The sequence below is a fragment of the Astyanax mexicanus genome, chromosome 18 (assembly GCF_023375975.1).
Source record: "Astyanax mexicanus isolate ESR-SI-001 chromosome 18, AstMex3_surface, whole genome shotgun sequence".
Taxonomy (NCBI): Eukaryota; Metazoa; Chordata; class Actinopteri; order Characiformes; family Acestrorhamphidae; genus Astyanax; species Astyanax mexicanus.
This window is the reverse complement of record NC_064425.1, coordinates 29086462-29108981: the sequence shown is the minus strand read 5'-3', so window position 1 is coordinate 29108981 and position 22520 is coordinate 29086462. Positions and strand designations below refer to the sequence as shown.

At 37.8% G+C, this 22520-nt stretch overlaps 1 protein-coding gene across 1 annotated transcript in view; it reads left to right on the top strand.

The window, feature by feature from the left end:
- The window catches only part of nlk2 (nemo-like kinase, type 2), a 133178-nt gene that overhangs the window by 2719 nt on the left and 107939 nt on the right, over positions 1 to 22520 (top strand). The gene's annotated exons all lie outside the window — the stretch shown is intronic.

Sequence of the window (22520 nt, the reverse complement as noted above, 5' to 3'; positions counted from 1 at the left end):
ATTGCTTAGTAACAACTGCCTGACCAAGGCAGAGGTCATTCACATCACCTGCTCTTTGAGATCTACCCAGACTTTAGCATCAACCATTGTCATTTAACTTCCCCATGAATAATTGAATTATTGAGATGTTTTTTGATTAACAGAGTCAGGTGTTAGATTTTGCTTGAGGGTGAAAGCTGCTGAGTCTATTAGTTTTCTATTGGAAGGAAGGATGGCCACCACTTCAAGATATGTGACTATAAGAGTGATAAACTTTTGGATGTGGACTTGGACTTTGTGATGGTGTATGTATTATGTTTAAAATGAGTTTAAAAGAGTCTAAAAAGTGGTGTCTGTAGTCTTATCCACAGTCTTGTCTTAACAGTGCCAAACAGAAGCTTATGCCATCAGTTGTTGGAAGTTTGACCAATTGATTATCCTCATAAAACCTAGGCGATTTAATCAGTAATTAATTAGTGCAACAGGGTTCTGTTGTAGGACCTATTTGGTAGAAGTGTATCTCTACATTATGCAGGTTTATAAGGTTAAATGAGGTCTCTTACATTAGAGGTGGAACCAAGTGTGCTGCTGATTTTTTAGAATGCAAACCTGCAGCTCTGGTTTAAGGAGTTATGGTACTGTTTGAGCCGCATGGAGCTGGAACAGCTAGAACTGCGTAACTTTTAAACCTCTACTTGCTGGATCTTCTTTTACTTCTTTTACTTTACTAACTGGTGATCTGGTGGTTTCCACATGACAAATGTTGGGGCAGAAGCAAGCAAACATCTTTCTCTCTCTCTTTCTCTTCATTAGTTTTTTTTGTTTGTTTTTCACCAAAAATCATATTGAAATCTGTCCGCTGGTTTCACACCAGCTCCCAGTTCTGTGTGAGCCATGGGGATGTTCCCGCATCTGTCAGGCAGCTTGCGACTGTAGTGACGGCAGGAACAGGGGAGAGCTTTTTGGCACAAAGCACCTCTCAGAGGGAACATCACCCTACTTAAGAGATAAGCTGACATAAAGAGTCAGGACTTAGGCTCTGTCAGTTTTAGTTCCTGTGCCCGAAGCAGAGTTCTTAACCTGTGGATTTTGGGATGTTAGCTTTGGTCTATTTTCCTCTTCAGGTGCAGACACTCCACACTGGAACGAAAATGATTAATCAGTCAGAGGCTTTTGATGTGCCGCAGCTCTGCCAGCCAGCCGTTAGACCACACGCCTTTCTCTGTGATCAACTTTTATAGTTCTGTAAGCATTCTGTAAGGAAATAAATTGTGGTTGGCAGTGGCTAGGCTGACAAGCGAGACGTCAGATATATAAAGCTTACACTTGTGTCATCTCCAAAGCAAGACGACTTGAGGTTTGCAGCAATATTCTTTTGAATAAACATCCTATTGTCACCTGAGAAGATTCAGCCGTGTGTTTTTCTGAAATGTTGTGCAGGAAAATTGGCGGGAATAGTTTTTTTTTATGTGATTAAATTGACAGGAGAAAGTTAATAGTAAGCTATAATTGAAATTCCTATATGAACATACTTTCAGTTTTGCTCAGAGGTAAGCACAGTGACAGAACCTGTCACAGTGCAATAGGACCAATTAACTACTTATATAATTGCTTTTCTGCATTATTTGTTCTCTGTGTACTGACAGTTCAGTTCATCATTTAATTACAAAGTTATTCAGGGAGGAAAAAACAACTCTCCAGCTAGAAGTTTGAGTCTGAAGGTCTTGCATAAGGTTCTCCAGTGTACAAAATGCAATATAAACTTTTCTTTTTTGATGTTACTTAATAAAGATGACATATTTGTCTAAAAACGTGTGTAAAGCATATAGAACTGAGCATGAGTCACATGACTTTCCTTAAGGGGACAATACATGCAGAGACATACATACATACATAACTAAATAAGTAAATTAATTAGTACATAAAGCTAGATTAAGTTGATTTGATGTTCTGAATGTCAGTTCTGGGTCATTTTTGATTAATTGCCCAGCCCTACTAGAAAGTCACACTAAGTTATCAGTCAGACAACCCCTTTACAATAGTTTACAACAGCCTTTTTTATATGTATTGCCAATACATTGCCTTGTATTAGGTCTAGAAATGTACTGTACTTCTCCTCCTCTGTAAGGAGATGTGCTCACAAGCTTAATCTGGGAAACTCACGTGATTCTCCTAATGAAAAGATGTGTGAATCACTGTGACATGTTGAGGGAGGTGTGCTAAGCTTTAAAGAGTTGAGTTAATACTGTTATGTTGCTATGCTAACTAAATATCTATGTAATGATATAGGAATAAATGTTATTACACAATTATATAGTATGTTTTATGTTGATAACAGGTCAAGAAATGGATATAATATTTATTCATACAAACAGTACGACACACACTAAACATTAAAATCAAACTTAAATGAAATAAAACAAACAAATGTAAGTTCTGGACATTTGAACAGAAATTCTCTGCTTATTGCAGTGACCCACAAGTGAAAAACACATATAGAAAAAATACATTTAGAAATCCTTCTCTTCAGTGTAATAACTGATATACCGAAGGGTGATGTTAGAAATTAAAGTCCCCCACAGTTTTTAGGTGCTTAATATTGAATATTGATATACCCTATATGTGGTGCTTGTTGCTTTTCTAAATATATACTGACATACTGACTCAAAGTATTATCCTGTCTGTCCCATGACTTTTGCCGTGTTGTAAAAAACACTGCGCTGACCTGTGTCAGATGTGTGTAGGGTCTCCTCTCCAGCATTGAGTGTGGATGTGATGTGATTTCAGCTAGAGTTGCTTGTCACAAATTATTACCACTCACAGCACTGTGCTGTCCACTGTGGGTGGTAATACCTTCTGTACCTTCTATACATGCTGTGTACACATTCCTAATACACACCTCAAGACGTTTGGCAAACATTTAAGCATTCTAAAAATGGTAAAAGGACTTTTATTTTATATTGGCAGCAGTTTGGGTTGTTAGGCATGTATCTCTAAAGTCAATTTTCAGAACATCACTCAGTTTTAGGTTCTTCAAGAATCAGATCTGAGGACATTTTAACATGTCTCAGGGTAGAATTGCTGATTGAATCAATCTTATAAGACCCAGAAGCAGAGTTTGACAGCTCTAGCAGATTCCTACCCACTAGTAAAACAGATTTATTTTTGAAAGAAACCCCCCGAACCAGTATGTGAACCAACTCCCACTCCTACTGTGTCCCAATAAGCATTTACCCGTCTACCTCGTGTCATTGGCGATTCAGAGTGCTGTCAATCATTGACCTTCTTGAGTGAAATAACGACTCTTGCTCTTTAGACGGATTCATCTGCGAAAGGTTCACGCAGAGAGGCCACAGTCTTTCTCTCACACTTCCCATCAGCGGCGATCACCCGCCTGCCTGTGCCAGTGGAATCTTAGCCCTGACCTTTCGTCAAAATCGCTTCCTGGTGCTCATTGTGTGCTTTTAATCTGCGCCGGGTATTTTTAGCCGCCCCCCCAGAGGCCTGACCGCCAAGCCAGACTCGTCCGGGGCTTCCTCCCCAGGCCTGGTGGACTGGAGTGCGGCCAGGAATATCCCCGCTGCACCCTCGAGCCCGAGCCTGAGCCTAAGCCCTAGGTAACGCAATCACGCTAGCACGCTAACACACTGCAGTAATGAATGAGGGATGCTTGTGTAGGAAGATTCAGCGTGGGGGGTTAATGGCCTATGAAACAGTGGCTACAGAAGGAAAGCAAATGAGTATAAAAGGAGAATTTGAGCCAGATTGGCCTCTTTGTAACAGGCAGAGCACGGGTTTTGGAGAGCGCACTAAAATGTGGTGAGTGCTCTCTGATGCATGCAGCTGTGAAAGGTTGAGTAAATTGGCTCTGGCCCTGCCATGGAGAGCGTGTGTGTCATGTGTTTAGCTGCGCGTTCAGGCCAGATGGAGCTGCGCTTTTCAAATTAAAATTCACTTCCCTGTCTTGGCCCGTTTCAGGCCAATGGAGATATTAATATGAGCACAAATTGACCACATACTGTAGGTCTGTTAAAACAATGACAGTTAAGCGCAGATAAGCACTTTATGCCAGGTCCAAAACTACACAACTTTTTGAGTCATCAGTCCTTGTGCTGTTACTCAGAGCAAGTATTATTATTAGTATTATTATTATTATTATTATTTTTAATTTAAGGTTTTTAGCTTTTAGCTCACACACCCCATTCATAGAGGACTCACTCGTGGGCTCCCTCCAGAGTTTAAAGTAATTTCATAAGTTGTCATTTCAAGAGTTGTGAGTTATCAGACTCTCCATAAACATCTCTGGTAACGCAGGGGATTTATTTTGGACCCGTGGTTCTCTCATTCTCCTTGATTCCATTGGCAGTAGGTTTAGCCGCTGCTCCTGACTCCCAGTTGATGACTGGGTCAGATATCTAGCATGCCAATTATTTGCTTGGCGAGCGTCTTTCAGTAGAGTTTTTGTCAGCTGTTAATGAAAAACTGTTGACGACTAAAGAATTGGCTAACATTTTGTGAAAAAAAAGTGTGAACCTGGCATTAGCAGTGTGCCTAAAATCTGGAGATACAGACCTGAACCTTTTATAGACTTCCTGAGCTTGTGTGCTGTCTTGTGTGATCAGTAAGTAGCAGTGCCTCAGACTCTCTTAAGACAAAAGATAAAAATATGGTCTGATCAAAGAAGGTTTAGATTAAACTGGACTATGATCTGGTTTGTTTGCAGTGGGAAAACACTTTTGAAAAGGTTCTGACTCCCAAAATAATTACATAATAATTAGGTAAGTGGAGACAGATTATCATCATTCTAACTATAAATAATAGAAGAAGAAACAGAACTGGTATGTTGATGGAAGCACATAGAGACAGTTACAGAATATCTGTCAGTAATGATATATTGTAACTCGTGTGACAAGCTTTTTTATTGGAAGAATTGGAATTAATGCTGTAATATTACTGACAGATTACTTATTGAGTTCATCACGTAATTACTGTGTTAATCAGGTGTGTTGTCAAAGGGTAAATTTGTGGATTGTTTTGGCATATTTACTTGATGAAGGCATTATGGCTTAGTACTGCTTTTACTATATTTCACAATATGACTGTTAGTTGTTTTGTGATCAGTTTTATTGTGATTTTCATTTTTTCTTAAATTCTTTGTAAGAAATCTCTCTCACATTACACTCAGAATAAGACTCTTTTTTATTTTTTTATTTATACAAATAAGCTGTTGCTAAAGGGCTAAACACAAACAAGCTAGTTCATGCTTAACTGCGATACAAGCACAAAATTCATTATGGGACAGTAGGTACAGATCCCTCCCTCAGGTGAAGTCTGCTAGCTAATCAGCTAATTGCTGTTTACTGTCCAAGGTTTGCAACCAGCAGATCGGTATGGCAAATCTTTAACTACTCTAGTGAGTGGGTTTGTGGTGGGGGTTAATGGGTCAGGGGTAGGGCTGCACGATTTGGGCAAAATATCTAATTGCGATTTTTCCACAGAATATTGCGATTGCGATTTAAATTGCGATTATTTTTAATCCATCAAAAACCTAAACCTGTATTAGTGGTTACCATACCTATCAAATAAATTTATAAACTTCTTCCACATAAAATATTCACAGGTATCTCAGATTAAATGCAGTTTTCAGTTTTATTTTTAAATTGCAAGTAACAACAAAATAAATAACAAGGTTTAACTGCAACATCAGTAACTGTAAAGTCTGAGTTTTGAGATGCATTTTTACAATATAAATTAACTTAAAAGTAAATCAGTTTTTTTGCACATTAAATGCAAAAGTAGCATCATTAATGCTTGCATGCACAAAAGGTATAACTGCAACATCAGTAACTGACTGGTCCGCTGTGGACAGTAATGCCTTAGCAGAAAAGCTAAAAAAAAAAGCAAAATATCGGTTTTATCCTAAACTCTTTGAGTTTTGAGATGCATTTTTACAAATAAATGAACTTAAAAGTAAATCAGTTTTTAGCTGTTAGCTTCATACTGGTAGCTACCAGTGTTGGGCACGTTACTTTGAAAAAGTAATTAGTTATAGTTATTCATTACTTCTCCAAAAAAGTAACTGAGTTACTAACAGAGTTACTCCACTATAAAAGTAATTAGTTACCAGTAAAAGTAACTAATCGCGTTACTTTTTAATATTCGCCCATCAAAAAAGGAAATCAATTATACATTTACTATTAGAAAAATAACAAACGAAAATAAACCCAAAATGTTGACAAAAATATAATCTAACGAATTTAAAAAAAATAAAACGAAATTCTCCACACAACCAAAGAAAATTACTAAAACTTGTAATACTGAAAAAAACGGAAAAAACGGAAAAACGCGTCTGGGGATGAAATTAAACATACCAAGCCACCCTCAAAGGAAATATGTATATATAAACAAAAAAAATAATGGACAAAAACAACAATCTAATGACCGTTAAAATGGTATTAATATAACAACAGCCTTGCCAAAAGAGAATAGAGCTTAGATCAGGCCCAAAACGTGCACGTTTTGCAAGAGAGAAAGAAAGAGAGAGAGAGATTTCTGGTGTGAGTTACTACTCACAGGTAAATATTCTCACGCTGTATCTGCTGTTTCTCTTTCATCTGCCTGGCGCTCATATTGTAATCCCATAGATAGTTCTGCAGTTTCTCAGTGTTTTCTGTCGTATTTTGCGGCTAGCGCGAGCGCTTTACACAAGAACTAACGCCACGGACCAGGTGCCACGCGCTCGGCACAACACCGCCCGCTGTACAACTCCGCTGTACAACAGCGCTTTTAAATTAATTTAACACGAAAATGAGGGTATTCTATCAGTAATTTCAGTTAGTTGTAGTTAGTTTTATAAACACAAAATACAGTTCGAGATAGTTATGTTATTTTCTTTTAATTGCCGTTTTTATCAGATTCAGTTAACACAAATGTTTTTCACTTTCAGTTTTCGCTATTTCGTTCGCTTTAGTGAACAATAATAATTGGTTACTTAGCAACATTATGATTAGCACACCAAAGCTTTATATAAAATAAAAATAGGAGCCCGATTTCGGGTCGGTCCTCGGGTCAGGTCAGGTTCGGGCAGAAAATCTAAGCTCTAAAAGAGAAAGCAGCAGCACCACAAACATCGGAGCAGCTAAAAAGAGCTTAACGTCCTTAATTCGGAACTTGGCTTGTCCACGGCAATCACTGAATTGATTAGAGCAGCAAATCGTCACAATTGTGCCTCACTTCACCACGCCAAACCACAGGCACAGCGGCCAGAAGCTGTTTTAACGCCGTTACTCCCAACACTGGTACAAACTGATATTTATTTATACTGTTTATATATTACTTTTATATTTTATTTAATAATCCCCAAATACTAATAAAATTACAATATAACGAATTCCAAAAGATATAAACGAAAAACGGCACGCAATAGCAGAAATAAAATAAAGAAATATTATTTCTGCCCCAAAAAGACGCGTCGTCACCCCGGCGATGTGTGCGGCGCAAACCGATTAACCCACGCGCGGAGCTTTAAACAGGCAGAGCTGCAGCTGCTGACACGCGTGCAGCACTGTGTGATTATAACAGTGTAACTTGTGGTACATCATAAAGATCATAGTGTGATTTGTTGTATTAAAACAGATCTACCTCACAGACCAGTTTCTGGAGCACCATCTGACAGAGCGCAAAGGAAAGCGGAGGGAATTCTCTGCTGACCCGGCGCGAGTTCGGGCATCAAGTCAGGTTCGGGTTCGCAGACAATCTGAACTCTACAACGCATTTAAACAATTGCACAGTGTCCGCCTGGCTTTAAATTATTTTATCCAAGTCTTCCACTCATGTCCAAGCGCCACTTTAAATTTAATTCACCCTGATGTAGCTGCAATGGAGAGAGCGGCAGTGCATGCTGGCTTCGTTGCGTTGAACGCAGCCCCGCCCTCCAGTGAAAAAAATATTCAAATGAATCCAGCCCCTGCTGCATCAGGCCAATCGGAGAAGAGCAGGCGGTGTGCTCACACACACACAAGCCTCTCAGACACAGAACAGGCGCTTTTAACCACATAAGTTGGAAACACTTGCAGGCTATTGGCTAATTCAAATCGCAGCTCCTGCGATTGAAAAATCGCGTCCATTCAAATCGCGATTTCGATTAAAAAACGATTAATCGTTCAGCCCTAGTCAGGGGTGGTGCCAGGGTGGTTCTATGCAAGTTTCCTTATTGTGACATCCCAATAAGGGAGCCATCCAAACAGCTCATAGAAGCATATGATTCCTGACACCAGAATCTTTCAGCTGAGTCACAGAAAACGGATGGATGTTTTTTTCCACGCTTAGACTGTTTATAGGGCCACTTGAGACCCAAGTGAATATACAAAAGCACACAAAAAAGGAGTATTAAAAATTAGAATAGTGTTTGTTGTATCATAATACAAAAGTCTTCAGTTTGATGGATAACCTTTTGTAGGTGACACTTTTGTAAGGGTTCCACTGTTGTTAAGCTGAGATATTATGTATCTGACCTTACATTTATCACAAGTAAGCACTTTAGCGATGTATTTAAAGATATGTAAAGTTCTAGCCCAGCCTACAGGCTGCACCTGAACTTTTTTACAGGCAGAATATAGAAATAATTATGTGTGCAGTGTAGATTTACTGATGGCGTAACTTTATTACTTTGCTCCCTCAGAAAAGGAAATTAAAGTATGGAAGAAATATGAAGTAATCAACACTTTATGTAAAATGGGCACTTTTGATAAGCTTCTCTCCCAGGCATCTTCTAGCCGGCAGGAAATGAAGTGGGACACTGCTGCTGCTCTGCTGAAATAGAGGGAAATAGTCATTTCTGATGGGGCATTAAATAAAAATCAAAAAGGATTTTTATAACTGAGAAGTAAAGAAAAAAAGGTTTAACTAGAATTGTGTGTGTTGGGAAAGCAGCTTTTTGAGTGCAGGACTAGTTTTTGAGACAGCATTCAAGCAGGTGGTTTAGCAGGTTTGTTTTATTGATGTTTTGATGTGATTTTTGGCGAAATAACTATAACATTTGATATGGCACACCCTTAATTTAAATACATTTAGTAAAATTTATTTTGGTTATTAGGCCTGTGTGAGAACCAGGAAGTGTTATGTATTTAAGATGTGTATATATGCAGCTATAAAAGAAAATAACAGTAAACTTCAGTTTCTGAATCAGTGTCTCTGATTTTTATATTTATAGGTATATATTTGAGTAAAATCTTCTATAAACTGCAGACAACATTTCTCCCAAATTCCTAATAAAAATATTGTTTTAAAAATAAGTTTTAAGAGTTCAGAAATCAATATTTGGGGCAGTAATCAGAATGTTCATGCATCGTGGCATGTTCTTCTCCACCAGTCTTACACACTGCTTTTGGATAACTTTATGCCTTTACTCCTGGTGCAAAAATTCAAGCAGTTCAGCTTGGTTTGATGGCTTGTGATCATCCATCTTCCTCTTGATAATATTCCAGAAGTTTTCAATTAGGTAAAATTAAAGAAACTCATCATTTATAGGTGGTCTCTTATTTCTTTTTTCCAGAGCTGTAAATCCTATATAGGATATATTTGATATTTGAATGTTCGTAATAATAAAAGTGCATCGCTTGTTAAAAGGATGTTATTATGGCATTTTATAATCGGTGACATAAAATATTTTTGTCTAAAATAGCAATAATATAGTCAATCTTAACTTGTTTCTGGGACAATATAAAATTTAGAAATAAAAATATTTATTGTTACAGGCCTGTGCAAGTTCAGAAATGCACAGTAGATTTTAAATAGAACACTTGTGAGAGCAAGCAAACTACTGAGAATTGGAGAAGGTTATTTTTTTTTTCTTTTTGCACTTAATGTCTCGAAAAACGCTCTTTATGGGAAAGAGAAAGAACATTCTGCACCGTTTATCGGGGTCAATTTCAATTATTTAAAAATAAAATTGCCACTGACGTTTGATTTGGTGTAGTATAAAAGACTGCACGCACCTTGGAGCATGCGTCTGAAATGCTGAAACCTCAGCTCTACTCCTCTTGCAGAAGCAGAGCAGATAGCAGTATCTGTGTCTCCATCTCTTAATCACAGCCCACATGACTGCTTCATGTTTACACGTGCAGCCTCCATCGCCCAGTCATTAGAGAAAGCCCTGATAAAGATGAAATTCCAGACGCGAGCGATGTCGTGTCGTGTAGAATAGCGTAATGGTGAATTTTTTGTGTGGTGTGTGTGAGCTGCTGGAAGTGGCTGGACAGGAGTGTACTTGCCGGCTCCCCGGCTGGCCCCCGCGTCACAGCAGTGCGGCAGGGCCTGTGCAGGAATGTAGAGGAGGTTTCGTTGCTCATTAACGCTGCCAGCCGCCTCTGTGGTGGCGCAGGTTTGATCACCATGCTGGAATGTTTGTGTGGTCACGGAGAGCCCGGCTCAGCATGATGTGCTAAAGTTCTCGCCCACCAGACCAGTGCTGGGCTCTGCGGGCTCCTAAATGGCACGTTGTTCCCTGTTGGTGACCTGATGATGAGCTTGGAGTTGTATGTAGTGCTGGAGTGCTGTAAACTGAATTCAGTAGCTTGTTGTTATTTTACAGGCTTATTACCGTATTTAACAGTGATGGGACGATACACTTTTTTTTTAGCTCTCATCCGATTCCGATACAAAACTGATATAAAACTGCTGATACCGATACAAATACCGATACTTTTAGTGGCTTAATTAACCCCTTGAATCCTAGGCTGTTTTGGTTTGCTTTTTCTTTGTTTTTGTCAGTTCCTCTTTCAGGTCTTATAACACAGTAATTATATCAGACAGTCACATGCCATGAGCTCTTTTACTCCAGAAGCCATACGGCTGCTCAAAAATATAATTGTTTAAAATGTAAAAGGAAGCAGAATTGTAATATTTTCCTGGAACTGGCCATGTTTTGTCAAATTTACCAAGCGCCTGTTTTTTTGTTTTTTTTTTTACATATTTTTGAATCTGTAGACTTTAAATATATTCACACCTAAGATATCTTTTCAAAAATGGTTAGACTAGAGTGTATATAAGTTGAAAGCGTAAGAGTATTGATAATAGTTCATTACATGGCTTATTAATTATTAATTTGACAAAATACATGGAGAGCATCAAGGGGACTTGTTTCTCTTGATAATCACACCTCTAGGATACATGTAGATTATTAAAAACCTGATACTCAGAGCAGCCTATGCCTTTCAGTATTTTGATCAGGACACACAAAGTAAACTATATATATATAAAAAAAACTTTTTAGTCTAAATAAATGAAAATGTTTAGTGCAAAATAAATACAGTTTAACACTTTTTCTGTGGACCCTTTTGAGTCATTTACTGATGTTATTTGGTTTGAAACATCATATAAATATGTTTGAAGCACTAAAGGTTAATAATATTGGTTGGGCAAGGAGATCTCACTTTTTTTAGGTGTTTTCTCAATAGGTTTCTTGTAAATTCTTTACCGCACTGGGATGTTGTCGCTATTTTTAGAAAGAGTAAGTTCTGCCCTTTCTAATCATGTATTGATTATGTTGATGTGTGAAGGGATTCCTGAGTAATTAAGCTGAGAACACGTGGTGCGTTTTTGGATGGAAAATCCGTCTGTTGGGTTCTAAGGGTTAAACAATAATTAAACCACCAATATCAACCATCACATATCCATACAATACGTTCAAAATTATACAATATTTTGTCCCCGTCCCTATTCGTTACTTGCTTTTAGCTTGTAGCAACAGTGTTTAACCACTTGGATAAGCTTAATTTTGCACTGAGCACTATTTTCAGTGTACAAACAGGTGCATTTGTATTTGTGCAGAACGTAGATGTTCGTTTGAAATGTTGAGGAAAATACAGGATTCACAAGCTTAATGTAATTAAAGCATAAAGTATGTTAAATAAACTTAGTGTCGGTGATATTATTTAATTAAAAGCATTTAATTGCTTATAAAATTATTTGTGTCAATAATAGAAGTGTACCCTGGTGGATTGCTCCACATATTTTTGTAAAAATGACTTTCATGTAGACCATGCAAATAAGCAGGTCAAGACCATCAGAACAGGTGCAGTGACATGTTCAGTTCAGTTTCTCAGTTTCAGAATAGTTCTGAAAGTTTGCTAAATATTAATGCAGATATTTTTGCCAAATGTACATCATGTAATCTGTGCAGTGTTTTTTTTTTCCAAAGTCAAATTTGTCTTTGTGATTGAGCAAATAATGTAGAATTCGTTTAGTTTAGATCACATCCTGAAAATAATGGGTGTCTGAACTCCATTATAGCATTTGTTTGCCTAAAATAAATAATGCATTGTGCAGGCCTGATTTTGTGCAGCAAAAACCTTGTACCTCCAAAACATTAACTTTTTTTTCGGTGTTCATAATGAAATTTTTATATGAAGGGAAAACAGCTAGATGCTCTCAAACAAAATGGCAACAGGAAAAAAGCTTTTTAAACTTGTACTGGAAGTTTTTATCAAGATTTTTATAATTGTTTTAAATTTTGGAGCTGCCATTTTATTAATTCATTCATCATGAAATCATCATCACCATGATCCAGTGTAAAGGACAACTACCTGATTGAAAATGATGTAAAAGTGAAAACTGTCAAAAAAAATAAAAATAAATAAAAAAACAAGTTTCTTTGTGACAGCTACTTTTAAAGGTGGGACAATATATCAACATATTGTATAGTTTTGATTGTATTGTATTGTTTCAATATGTTGCATTAAAAATCGATATTTTATTTTAAACAAAGACTTGCTTACCAATTAGGCTTACTAAAGTTACTGCCTCGTTACTTCACATAATGGTGCTAAACAAATGAACCTGTGGTGAAGAATTTTGGTTGTGAAAGTCTGTTAAACTGACAATAATAAATCCATTATTCCTGGTATTTGTTTATTTAGAAGTATTTTTATCCTCTTCAGTAACACAGATCGTAGTGAATTGTCTTGTGATATATCAGGTATCACAAAATCACAGTACTGTGATTGTTAGCGTGGGCAATATATTGTGATAATATTGTATCGTGGGGGGGTAGGGTAACTGGAATATCATACAGACTTGCCATTGCATTTTGTGCCATCATTAGTAGGATACTGTAGCTCCATCATTAAAACCACAAGAGATGATTTTGAGTGTTGCCCTGCTTTCAGAACCCACAGCCTGCTGTTAATAATTGACTTTCTTGCTTTCTCTTCTGATACAACTGAAACGAACATCCAAAGATCAGTGAATGAGGATTCTTCATGTTCCCCCCTGATTTCACTGATGCCACCAGTGTTAGCATGGGCTTTTCTTTAGAACATTAACTTCAATTACAGATACAGATGCCTTGCTATTATTCTGATGTAATATAAACAATTAATTCAATGTGTTCAGAGGAATATGTGACATGATTAATAAGCCAGTGTGCCGCAAGACTGGAAAACAAATACTAGATATAAATTGTCCCTTACACTGTATCAACATTTCTTGATAAATGAACCCATAGAAATTCTTCTGAAATGGCTAGAAATAAGCTGTTTTTACACTGACTTCCATTGAAAGTTAAGAAGGTTTTATCTCTCTCCTGTAAAACGTTTATGTTTTGAAGGGACTATATATGTTTGTCATGGGATAATGATATTAACCAGAGAGTCATGTTCTTTTGACAAGACTATCAAAAATGTGGAAGTGCTTTTGCACATATGTGGCAGCATTATTTGCCACAACTTAAAGTACTGAATGAATTGATTAAATTGAATTAAATGTATTTGACACACAGGGCCCTATCATACACCCTACGCAAGGTGCGTCGCGATGCTCATTCCTATCTTACACCCCGTCAACAGTCTATTTTCATGGCTTGCACCCCCGGCGTTAAAATAGCGACAGAATTTAGGAATAGATCTACACTGATGGCGTGGTGGTCTGGAATTGAGGTATAAAACTGATTTAAACCCTGACAACAGTCAATCATCAGAGTCCATTCCTATAGGTGTACGGTCCTGCTCATTAAACACACACACATGGATGCGCTGCAGAGCACAAACCAGACTTTTAACTCAACAAAAAAACAGAATAAAGAATAAAATTACATTGCTGTTCCATTAAACGAGCTGCTGGCGTATCTTCACAGCAGAAATGTGCAGGTTAATATCTTTGGCTGAGACGCACAAAAGCACTGCGCTGTTAAGATACGAAGGAGTAGATGGAGAGAGGATGCTAAGCTTAATGTGTGATGCTCACTCGAGCATCTAAGAATCACATTTGTACTAAGAAGCTTTACAGTATGTGCGTAATGTGTACAGAACAGGTTTATCCACATATTAATCCCTATTAAGTATCAGGTAAAGTGCCCCCCCCCCCCCCCCCCCCCATTCCCGCCTCCTTCACTTGATTACCTCTTTGTTTTGTCTTTATTAAGGGATGCTATACAGACCCAGACAGCCTGGAGCTTTTAGTACCTCCAGCTTGAAAGGCTTACAAACAGGACGAGAGGCTTTTTTTCTGTCTTTTTTCTTTTTTTTACAGCAACCGCAGCAGTCAGAAGCAGCTCTTAAGAGGCCCTGCATTTGGCAGATGCACGGGCCGAGTACAGAGACAGCTTACCTTTGAAGTGCGGGGGGCGAGAGCGCTCAGGAGCGTGCATGTTAACCCTTTTGTCACCTATCTCCATCTACTCCGAGCCGCATCTGCATCCGGGGAGCCGCACTCTGCGGCCTGATCTCAACAGCAACAAAAAGCAGGGGCCTTGTTCTTCTTCTCTCGTTCTTTATTCCTTTCGCTTCCTTTGCTTTCTTTACCTCTCTTATCTGCATCTTTTCTCATTTTTCTTCTCTGTCTTTATCAGCACCAACCTTTTCTTTGTATATTTCTCTTCGGCTCCCTGAACTCATAAAGGCACCGAGTGTTCTCAGAGCTGTCTCGGTTTTCATTGAGATTTAATCAGTGTTTGTCTCGGACATAAAGCCCATAAAAATTGCGTGAAACCTTTTAAAAACACTCGCTGGCTTTGTCTGTAAGCTGTCTGGTCTGGAGCAAAGGTCTGCTTTGCTATAGCATCAACAGACCAGCGAACATATCAGTGTAGACCAACTCATCATCTGAGAGCAGATTTGAGCTGTTAATTAAAAGATCTCTGCTAATAGAGAAGCATTCACTTTGTAGTCTTGATGCTCAGGCCCATATAGCATCATTAATCTGATTTTATTTAGGAATATGCAACATTTTGAAGGTGCTAATGATCCATATTTGACCCTGTTTACACCTGTTTATTTCATGTGACAAATATCTGGATTGAATCCTGATCAGTCATCATCTCCATGCATTTACACTCTGTAGTTCAAGTGTTTCTCTGATTAGTCAGACTGGTATTCATTTTTTGCGTATCAATTATTACTGGTGTTCCAGTTGTACTGGAAGGAGTATCTTGGAAAGTTGTGTGTGCTCGCAGTACTGAAACATGTGGCTCAAATGTTTTTACACTTGTACAGTGGTAAATGATAGTTTGTAAAGCCTTTAGAATGTTCTATTTTTCTGCATAAATATGATCTAAAACATCATCAGCTGTTTACACATGTCCCAAACGTAGGTAAAGAGATCCATGTTAAACCCCTTTGCAGCAATAACTGCCGTTAATGTTTCTGTTAGCTGTTAATGAGTCCTTCACACAGGCTTGGAGGAATTTTAAACCATTCCTCCTTACAGAACAGCTTCAAATCTGGGAGGTTGATGAATTTGGATTAGGACAAAGAGCAGGACTTAGACTTGGCCATTCCAAAACATTAACTTTATACTTCTTGTGAACCATTCTTTGGTAGAACTTAATGTCATTGTCTTGCTGCATGACCTTCACCTTCTCTTGAGATTCAGGTTATGGACAGATGTCCTGACTTTTTCTTTAGAATTATATATCTTATCTAATTCAGAATGAACTGGTTCATTAATTATTTAAATAAACGGGCTCTGCCCATTTACACCTGACTGTCATCCCATTGATTGAAAACACCTGGCTCTAATTTGACCTTCAAACTAACTGCAAATACTAGAGATTCACATACTTTTGCCACTCACTAATATGTAATATCGGATCATTTTCCTCAATAAATAAATGACCAAGTATAATATTTTTCTCACTTGTTTACCAAGGTTCTGTTTATCTACTTTTAGGGCTTGTGTAAAAATCTGATGATGTTTTCGATCATGTTTATGCAGAAATCTTGACCTTTTCCAGATATAATCCTAAAGCAGAAATTGTACATGTAGTGTGAACAGGTGTAAACGTGTTAGTTTTTCATAGTGTGATTATCTCATTTACACACTGACATGCCAAAAGTCATGAGATATCAGTTATGTCGTTTGATCATGATGTGTGTTTTGCCTGAAAATATTCCTCGTTCCACAGTGTCTTTTGTGTACCGGGAATACGCCATAGGAAAGTCATTACCACGTTTTCCGATGTCTTCCAAACATTTCAGTGTTGTTTTTCTTTTTACAAGTGCTACGATTTATTCTCTCTTTCACTTATAGGTTTTATTTTGTTATTTCCAGTCTAATTACAGTCTCCTTCACCTGCACTTGCACTCTTTGGACTGAATAGTAAAGAGTTTCAATGAACAGCTACTAAATGCAATTTCAACACTTGGAATCATCCCCAGACCTTTTATCTTCTTAATTTGTCATGAACTAATGAGGAGGCGGCGCACAACTGGCTACAAAACTGCTTATCAGTCAATTGTCTAGTTACTTCTGAGCCTGTGAAAATGGTCTGTGATGAATGGCTGTAATTCCTAAATGGATGATACTGTATTTTTGAATTACAGATGAAAGTCTGTTCTCTCATATCTGAGTCACATTTCTTCATTGCAGAACCACTGGGGTGGTTAGGTCTTGACCTGAGTCAATTATAAATCTGACAATTATGATTGCATACAGGGTTCTCGCGGTCCATTAAAAGTTTTAAAATGTCTTAAATTAAAATCCGGGTGATATCGGCCTTAAATTGTGTTAAATTGACTGTAAATCTGCTGTAGGTAATACATTTTTAGATGTTACGTTTAATGCTAGTGGAAAGGAACTATTAAGTTTAGTGGTGAGTTAGCTAATCTTACCAAGGTGAGAACAAAGGTTAGCGGAGTGCTGGCTAACATTAGCAGAGAGCTAGCTAACATTATAAGCGAACTAGCTAACATACTAACATTAGTGGTGAGTTAGCTAATGTTACCAGGAAGAGAACTAAGTTTAGCGAAGAGCTAGGGAACATTATAAGCAAACAAGCTAACATACTAACGTTAGTGGTGAGCTACCAAACATACTTATGATTAGTGGCGAGTTAGCTTGCTTTGTTACTGGAGAGAAAAACTAAGGTTAGCGGAGAGCTAGCTAACATTAGCAAAGAGCTACCTAACATACTAACGTTAGTGGCAAGTTTACTACGTTACCAGGAGAGAGCAGAGAGCTAGTTTACATCAGCGCTGAGCTAGCTTACATATTATGGTTAGTAGAGAGTTAGCTGCATTACTGGTGAGAGAACAAAGGTTAGCAGAGAGCTAGTTTACATCAGCAGAGAGCCAGCTAAAGTTACCAAGGAGGGTACTAAGTTTTAGCGGAGTACTAGCTAACATTAGACGAGTTATCTTAGTTACAGGGTAGAGAACTTAGGTTAGCTACTAACTAGCTAACATTAGTGGTGAGCTAGCTAACATAACGTTAGCGGCAAGTACGTTACTGGGGAAAGAACTAAGGTTAACAGATTTTTTAAAGAAAAAAAATATAAATTGGAATTGGATTGTTTTGATTTCCAATACAATCAATTATTTTCTATCAAAGAAATTATGAGTACAGTTTTTGGGTCTTAAATTATATTTATTGTAGTCTTAAAAATACCTTAAAAAGCATTAAACTAGTATTTTAAAGATTCCTGGCATATTGATGGCTCTATGTACTTATTGGAAAGAACTTGTTGATATGATACATATTTGATACATGGGTTACAATAAAAAAAAAATCACTATACATTGTGATACTCTAAGCAATTCAACATTATAATGTACAGTGTACACTGATCAGCCATATCATTAGCACCACTGACAAGTGAAGTGAAAAATGTTTGATTGGTGTTGTCATCTACACCTTCATCTATCTGTAATTGGGGTGGGATCTTTACTGTATATATCGCGCAATATATATGTTAAAGCAGAAAAAAGAGATTATGGAACAAAAGAGATTATGGAAACCTGGTTATTAATACATTTAGTATTAAAAAAATGAAGCTTTTTATGCAATTTCAAACTATTATCATTATATTCTATGTAGATTTTGATACGTACAATTCCTTAAATGCCTTTCAGGAGGCAAATGAGCATTTTAATCCCATACCGCTTTGCAGCCGCAGCAGAGCTCCACGTGACTCCACTAACATGATTAGTCCGAGTACTTGTAATCATGGTAACGCGTGAGGTGGAGTGAGTTAAAACATTTGCACTGCACTGTTTGAGACAAGCAGCGTGATTTTATTTATTTATTTATTTATTGATCACAGACAATGTTTCACTCAACGTGTTGAAGTATGATTGAAGCTGAGGCCGTACTGTGAGTAATCAGAACACCATACAAGCTTTCCTCCATTACTGCAACCTGAAGTGGCAGGCTTTCTCTAAACAATGATCCGCGATCTCTGTTCAGCTTTGCTTTTCTCCTCTTTTCTCTTGCAGATTGTATAACATCAATTATACAGTATACAGTGTATCATGCATACGAAGTCACTGAATGCCTGTGGAATCAGTTATGCAAGGTTTTAAGCTGTATCTGCTGGAAATGACAGTGGTGTTCATACTTTCTTATTTAAAATGATGCATCACTGCTTGTTTAAACATTTGCACCATTTGACTGTACTTTTGTGTAATGTAGGGCTGCACGATATTAAAAACTACAAGATTTTTCACCAGAAGTTGCCAGAATCAGAGATCAAACATGCCATAATGTTATTATTTAGGACTGGGTATTGCTGAAAACAAAAAAAAAATATTCTAATTTTGGTCCCAAATTTATTCACTACCGATTCATTTAGGGATATGTCAGTTAGAATGACGGTTTTTTTTGGATATGAAAAGTGATTGTTAGAGAACTAATGTTGTAATTGTGCAAGCAACACTCAATCATAATCATAAGTCTATCATTATTTTAAATCCTAATGTTTACTTAAATAATAAATTTGAAGTAAATACACATTAGAAGTTACTCTATAAATGTTTTGATATTATTACTGCTTTGCTTTTTTTAAACAGGCTGTTTGTTAAGATCCATCCCAGTATTGCACGGATCAATATCAGGTCGTTGTAATGAAGATTGGAATTTCGATTTGTATAGAAAAATAAATAGTTTAAACTCCGACTTATTAAAAATGGACTCTCTGTGTCTATCTTTGGTAGATACAGCTCTGGAAAAAAAATGAAGAGACCACTTCAGTTTCTGAATCTATTTCTCTGATTTTGCTGCAGTATTTATAGGTTTATGTTTGAGTAAAATGAACATTGTTGTTTTATTCTATAAACTGCAGACAACATTTCTCCCAAATTCCAAATACAAATATTGTCATTTAGAGCATTTATTTGCAGGAAATGAGAAATGGCTGAAATAACAAAAAAGATGCAGCACTTTCAGACCTCAAATAATGCAAAGAAAACAAGTTCATATTCATAAAGTTTTAAGAGTTCAGAAATCAATATTTGGTGGAATAACCCTGTTTTTTAATCACAGTTTTCATGCATCTTGGCATGTTCTCCTCCACCAGTCTTACACACTGCTTTTGGATAACTTTATGCCACTCCTGGTCCAAGAATTCGAGCAGTTCAGCTTGATTTCATGGCTTGTGATCATCTTCCTCTTGGTAAAATAATAATAAAAAGAAACTCATTATTTTTAGTTGGTCTCTTATTTTGTTTTCAGAGCTTTATATGCTAAAAAAAAATACAGTACATCGTAAAAAAAAAACTTATGAAGCTGAAATATTTTGTACAGCTCTAGTTCCTAGCGTCTTACAGTCATAAAACATAAAGACACTGCATGAAAACTGTTGTTCATGTCTTATTTAACATATAGACATTCGAACGTAACTTGATCTGTATTGAGAGATGGTGGTAACAACTACCTGAAACATTTAAAAAGCAATTAAAAACCACTTAATTTATTAAGTGGTTAATTTATTTATTAATTTATTACCACTTAAAGCCTCTAAAATGAGAATAAGATGCAGCACATTGGCTGCAGATGATTAGAACACTGTTGGAAAGGTTTTTGGAGGAGCCTGTTCCATTTAAACAGACATTTAGTGGGGTCATTTTCTTTGTATTGTGAATTGGTAGTGTAGATTGACTAGTTTGTCCAACTCCAGAGGATGGAAGCATGCTGTATGCTCATTCTGCAGTTTAATAGTGGGCTGTCCAAGTTCTTACTGGTCACTTTCTGATGCATCCTTGATAATACAGGTAGGGCTTTATTTGTATAGATGTGGATTGAAGTGAAACAGTTTTTGGGCTGCAACTGAGGATGTTTCACAAGAAAACGAATACACAACTGCATACAAGAGAGTAGATTGAGAATTGGCCTGGGTTTAGTTTGATATTGATTGTTGGAATAAGTACTCACTAAATTGGACAAATACATCCACTGGAAGACTATCGTCCAGCCGTGGTTGAGAGTTTAGGGAAATGGCCTTACATTTGTATACTGTAGCCACATCCACCAATGGGGTGTTTTTCTTTTCTGTTTTTTCTGTAACAGTGGAAATTTGAATATGTCTGGCCTTGTGTCTGGTTTGTTTGCCACCCATTCAAAGCAGAGAACAGGAGCAGGCCTTCAGCCAAGCCAACCCTGCTTTCTTCTCTTTCAGAATAGTCAGCTGCAGTCGCTCCTCATGCAAAGGTTACGAATGTTTAATCCTGGCTCTGAAGCATTGTGATTTTCACAGATGCACCAGCTTTACTTGTTACTTGTTATTGAATCTCTGCTGATGGCACTTTGGAACCTGAAAGTCTGGTACTGAACCCAAAGTTCTAATGTAAAATTTAATTTAGCAAGTATTGTGCTCATATTCTGCACTATTCTACATGGAGAAATAGTGTATAAAGCTGTAGAAATACTATATATACCTTGTACCACTAGTGTGCAGCAGGTATTGTGTGCCCAGTAGTTTTAGGCACCTGGGGTTGTGGGTTCGATCCTAATTCTGTGGATGTTTGGAGAACTGAAAACTAGTGTAGCATTACTAGGCATCCAGCACTCCCAGCTTCCCAGCTCTGGCCAGCGAGTATCACAGTGGGAGTGATGGGAAAGGGGGGGTGGCATCTGCCCACCAGGATAAAGCATGTCTAGTTGTGCTCTCTCTCAGGCTCAGGCTGCTGATGGCAAAGCAGAATAACCTGAGGTAGGGGTGCGAATCTCTCAGTGTCTGGCGATTCGATTCCGATTTTTGGGGTCACGATTCGATTCAGAAACGATTTTCGATTCTGGAACGATTTTTCAATTCAAATGGCCTATAAATTTTGTTTAAATTATGTAAGAAGATAAAAAGATGAAAGGACAATTAAAAAATTTATTTAAAACAATGAACTTAGGTTCCTTACTGTATTAAATCTTTTTGCAATATACTTTACTGTTTTAAGTTCCAATCTAACTACTGCTGATTGGTGTTTGTCAGCCCTGCTTTGTTGCTGTGCTGATAGCTACTCACTGTATGGGATGAAAGATGCACTCTTGAGAGGGGTTTCCAGTTAGAGGCATAAAAAGTCTTTTAATCCCTTTCCTTGAAGAGATGTGCTAGAGGAGCAGCTAGTCAGGGTAATCTAAATTTAGTCCTTTTGTCTCATCAAATCCGAATTTCTCTTCTTCTCCGCTGACTAGTCTCTTCTGAAGTCTCTCTGAAAGCACTGAATGCCCCTGGACCGGATGACAGTGAGCAGTTCTGAAAGAGCTGGCTTTTCAAGTGCGTGTTTAGTCGTTGACTGTGCGATCTCTCTGCATGATACGAGCTGAGGCCGATCAGCGAGGCCTGAGTCAGTGTTTGCTTCACACTTTGCTCAGCGTGGTGGAGAGAAGCCAGGAGTGCCCGTGTACATCTGCTCCCACACTGTACGCATGGCCTTCCCAAGAGTCTGTTTGGAGGCTTTGCAGTGGGCATGTAGTGATCAGGTCCAGCTCAGTACGATTCAGATCTTTGTGGAGGCTTTAGAATAGAGTAGTAACAGCTACAATATTCAACCTGTAAAGAATAGCTTTATTAATGTACCATAAATCCTAAAGGTCTCGATTATAGGCAGAGATAATACAAGCACTTGTAGCTCATTGAAAATGAGCAGATTCTGGTCCAGCGGGCTAAGCGCTACCACTTTAATCAGGAGATTGCCCGTTCGAATCCTGTTCATGTACCTTGCCATCTCTCAGGGCTACCGGAGCCCTGAGAGAGCACAATTGGCCTTGTCCTGTCTGGGTGGGTAGATGGCGCTCTCTCCCCACATCACTCCAAAGGGTGATGTCGCTCAGCACAGGGC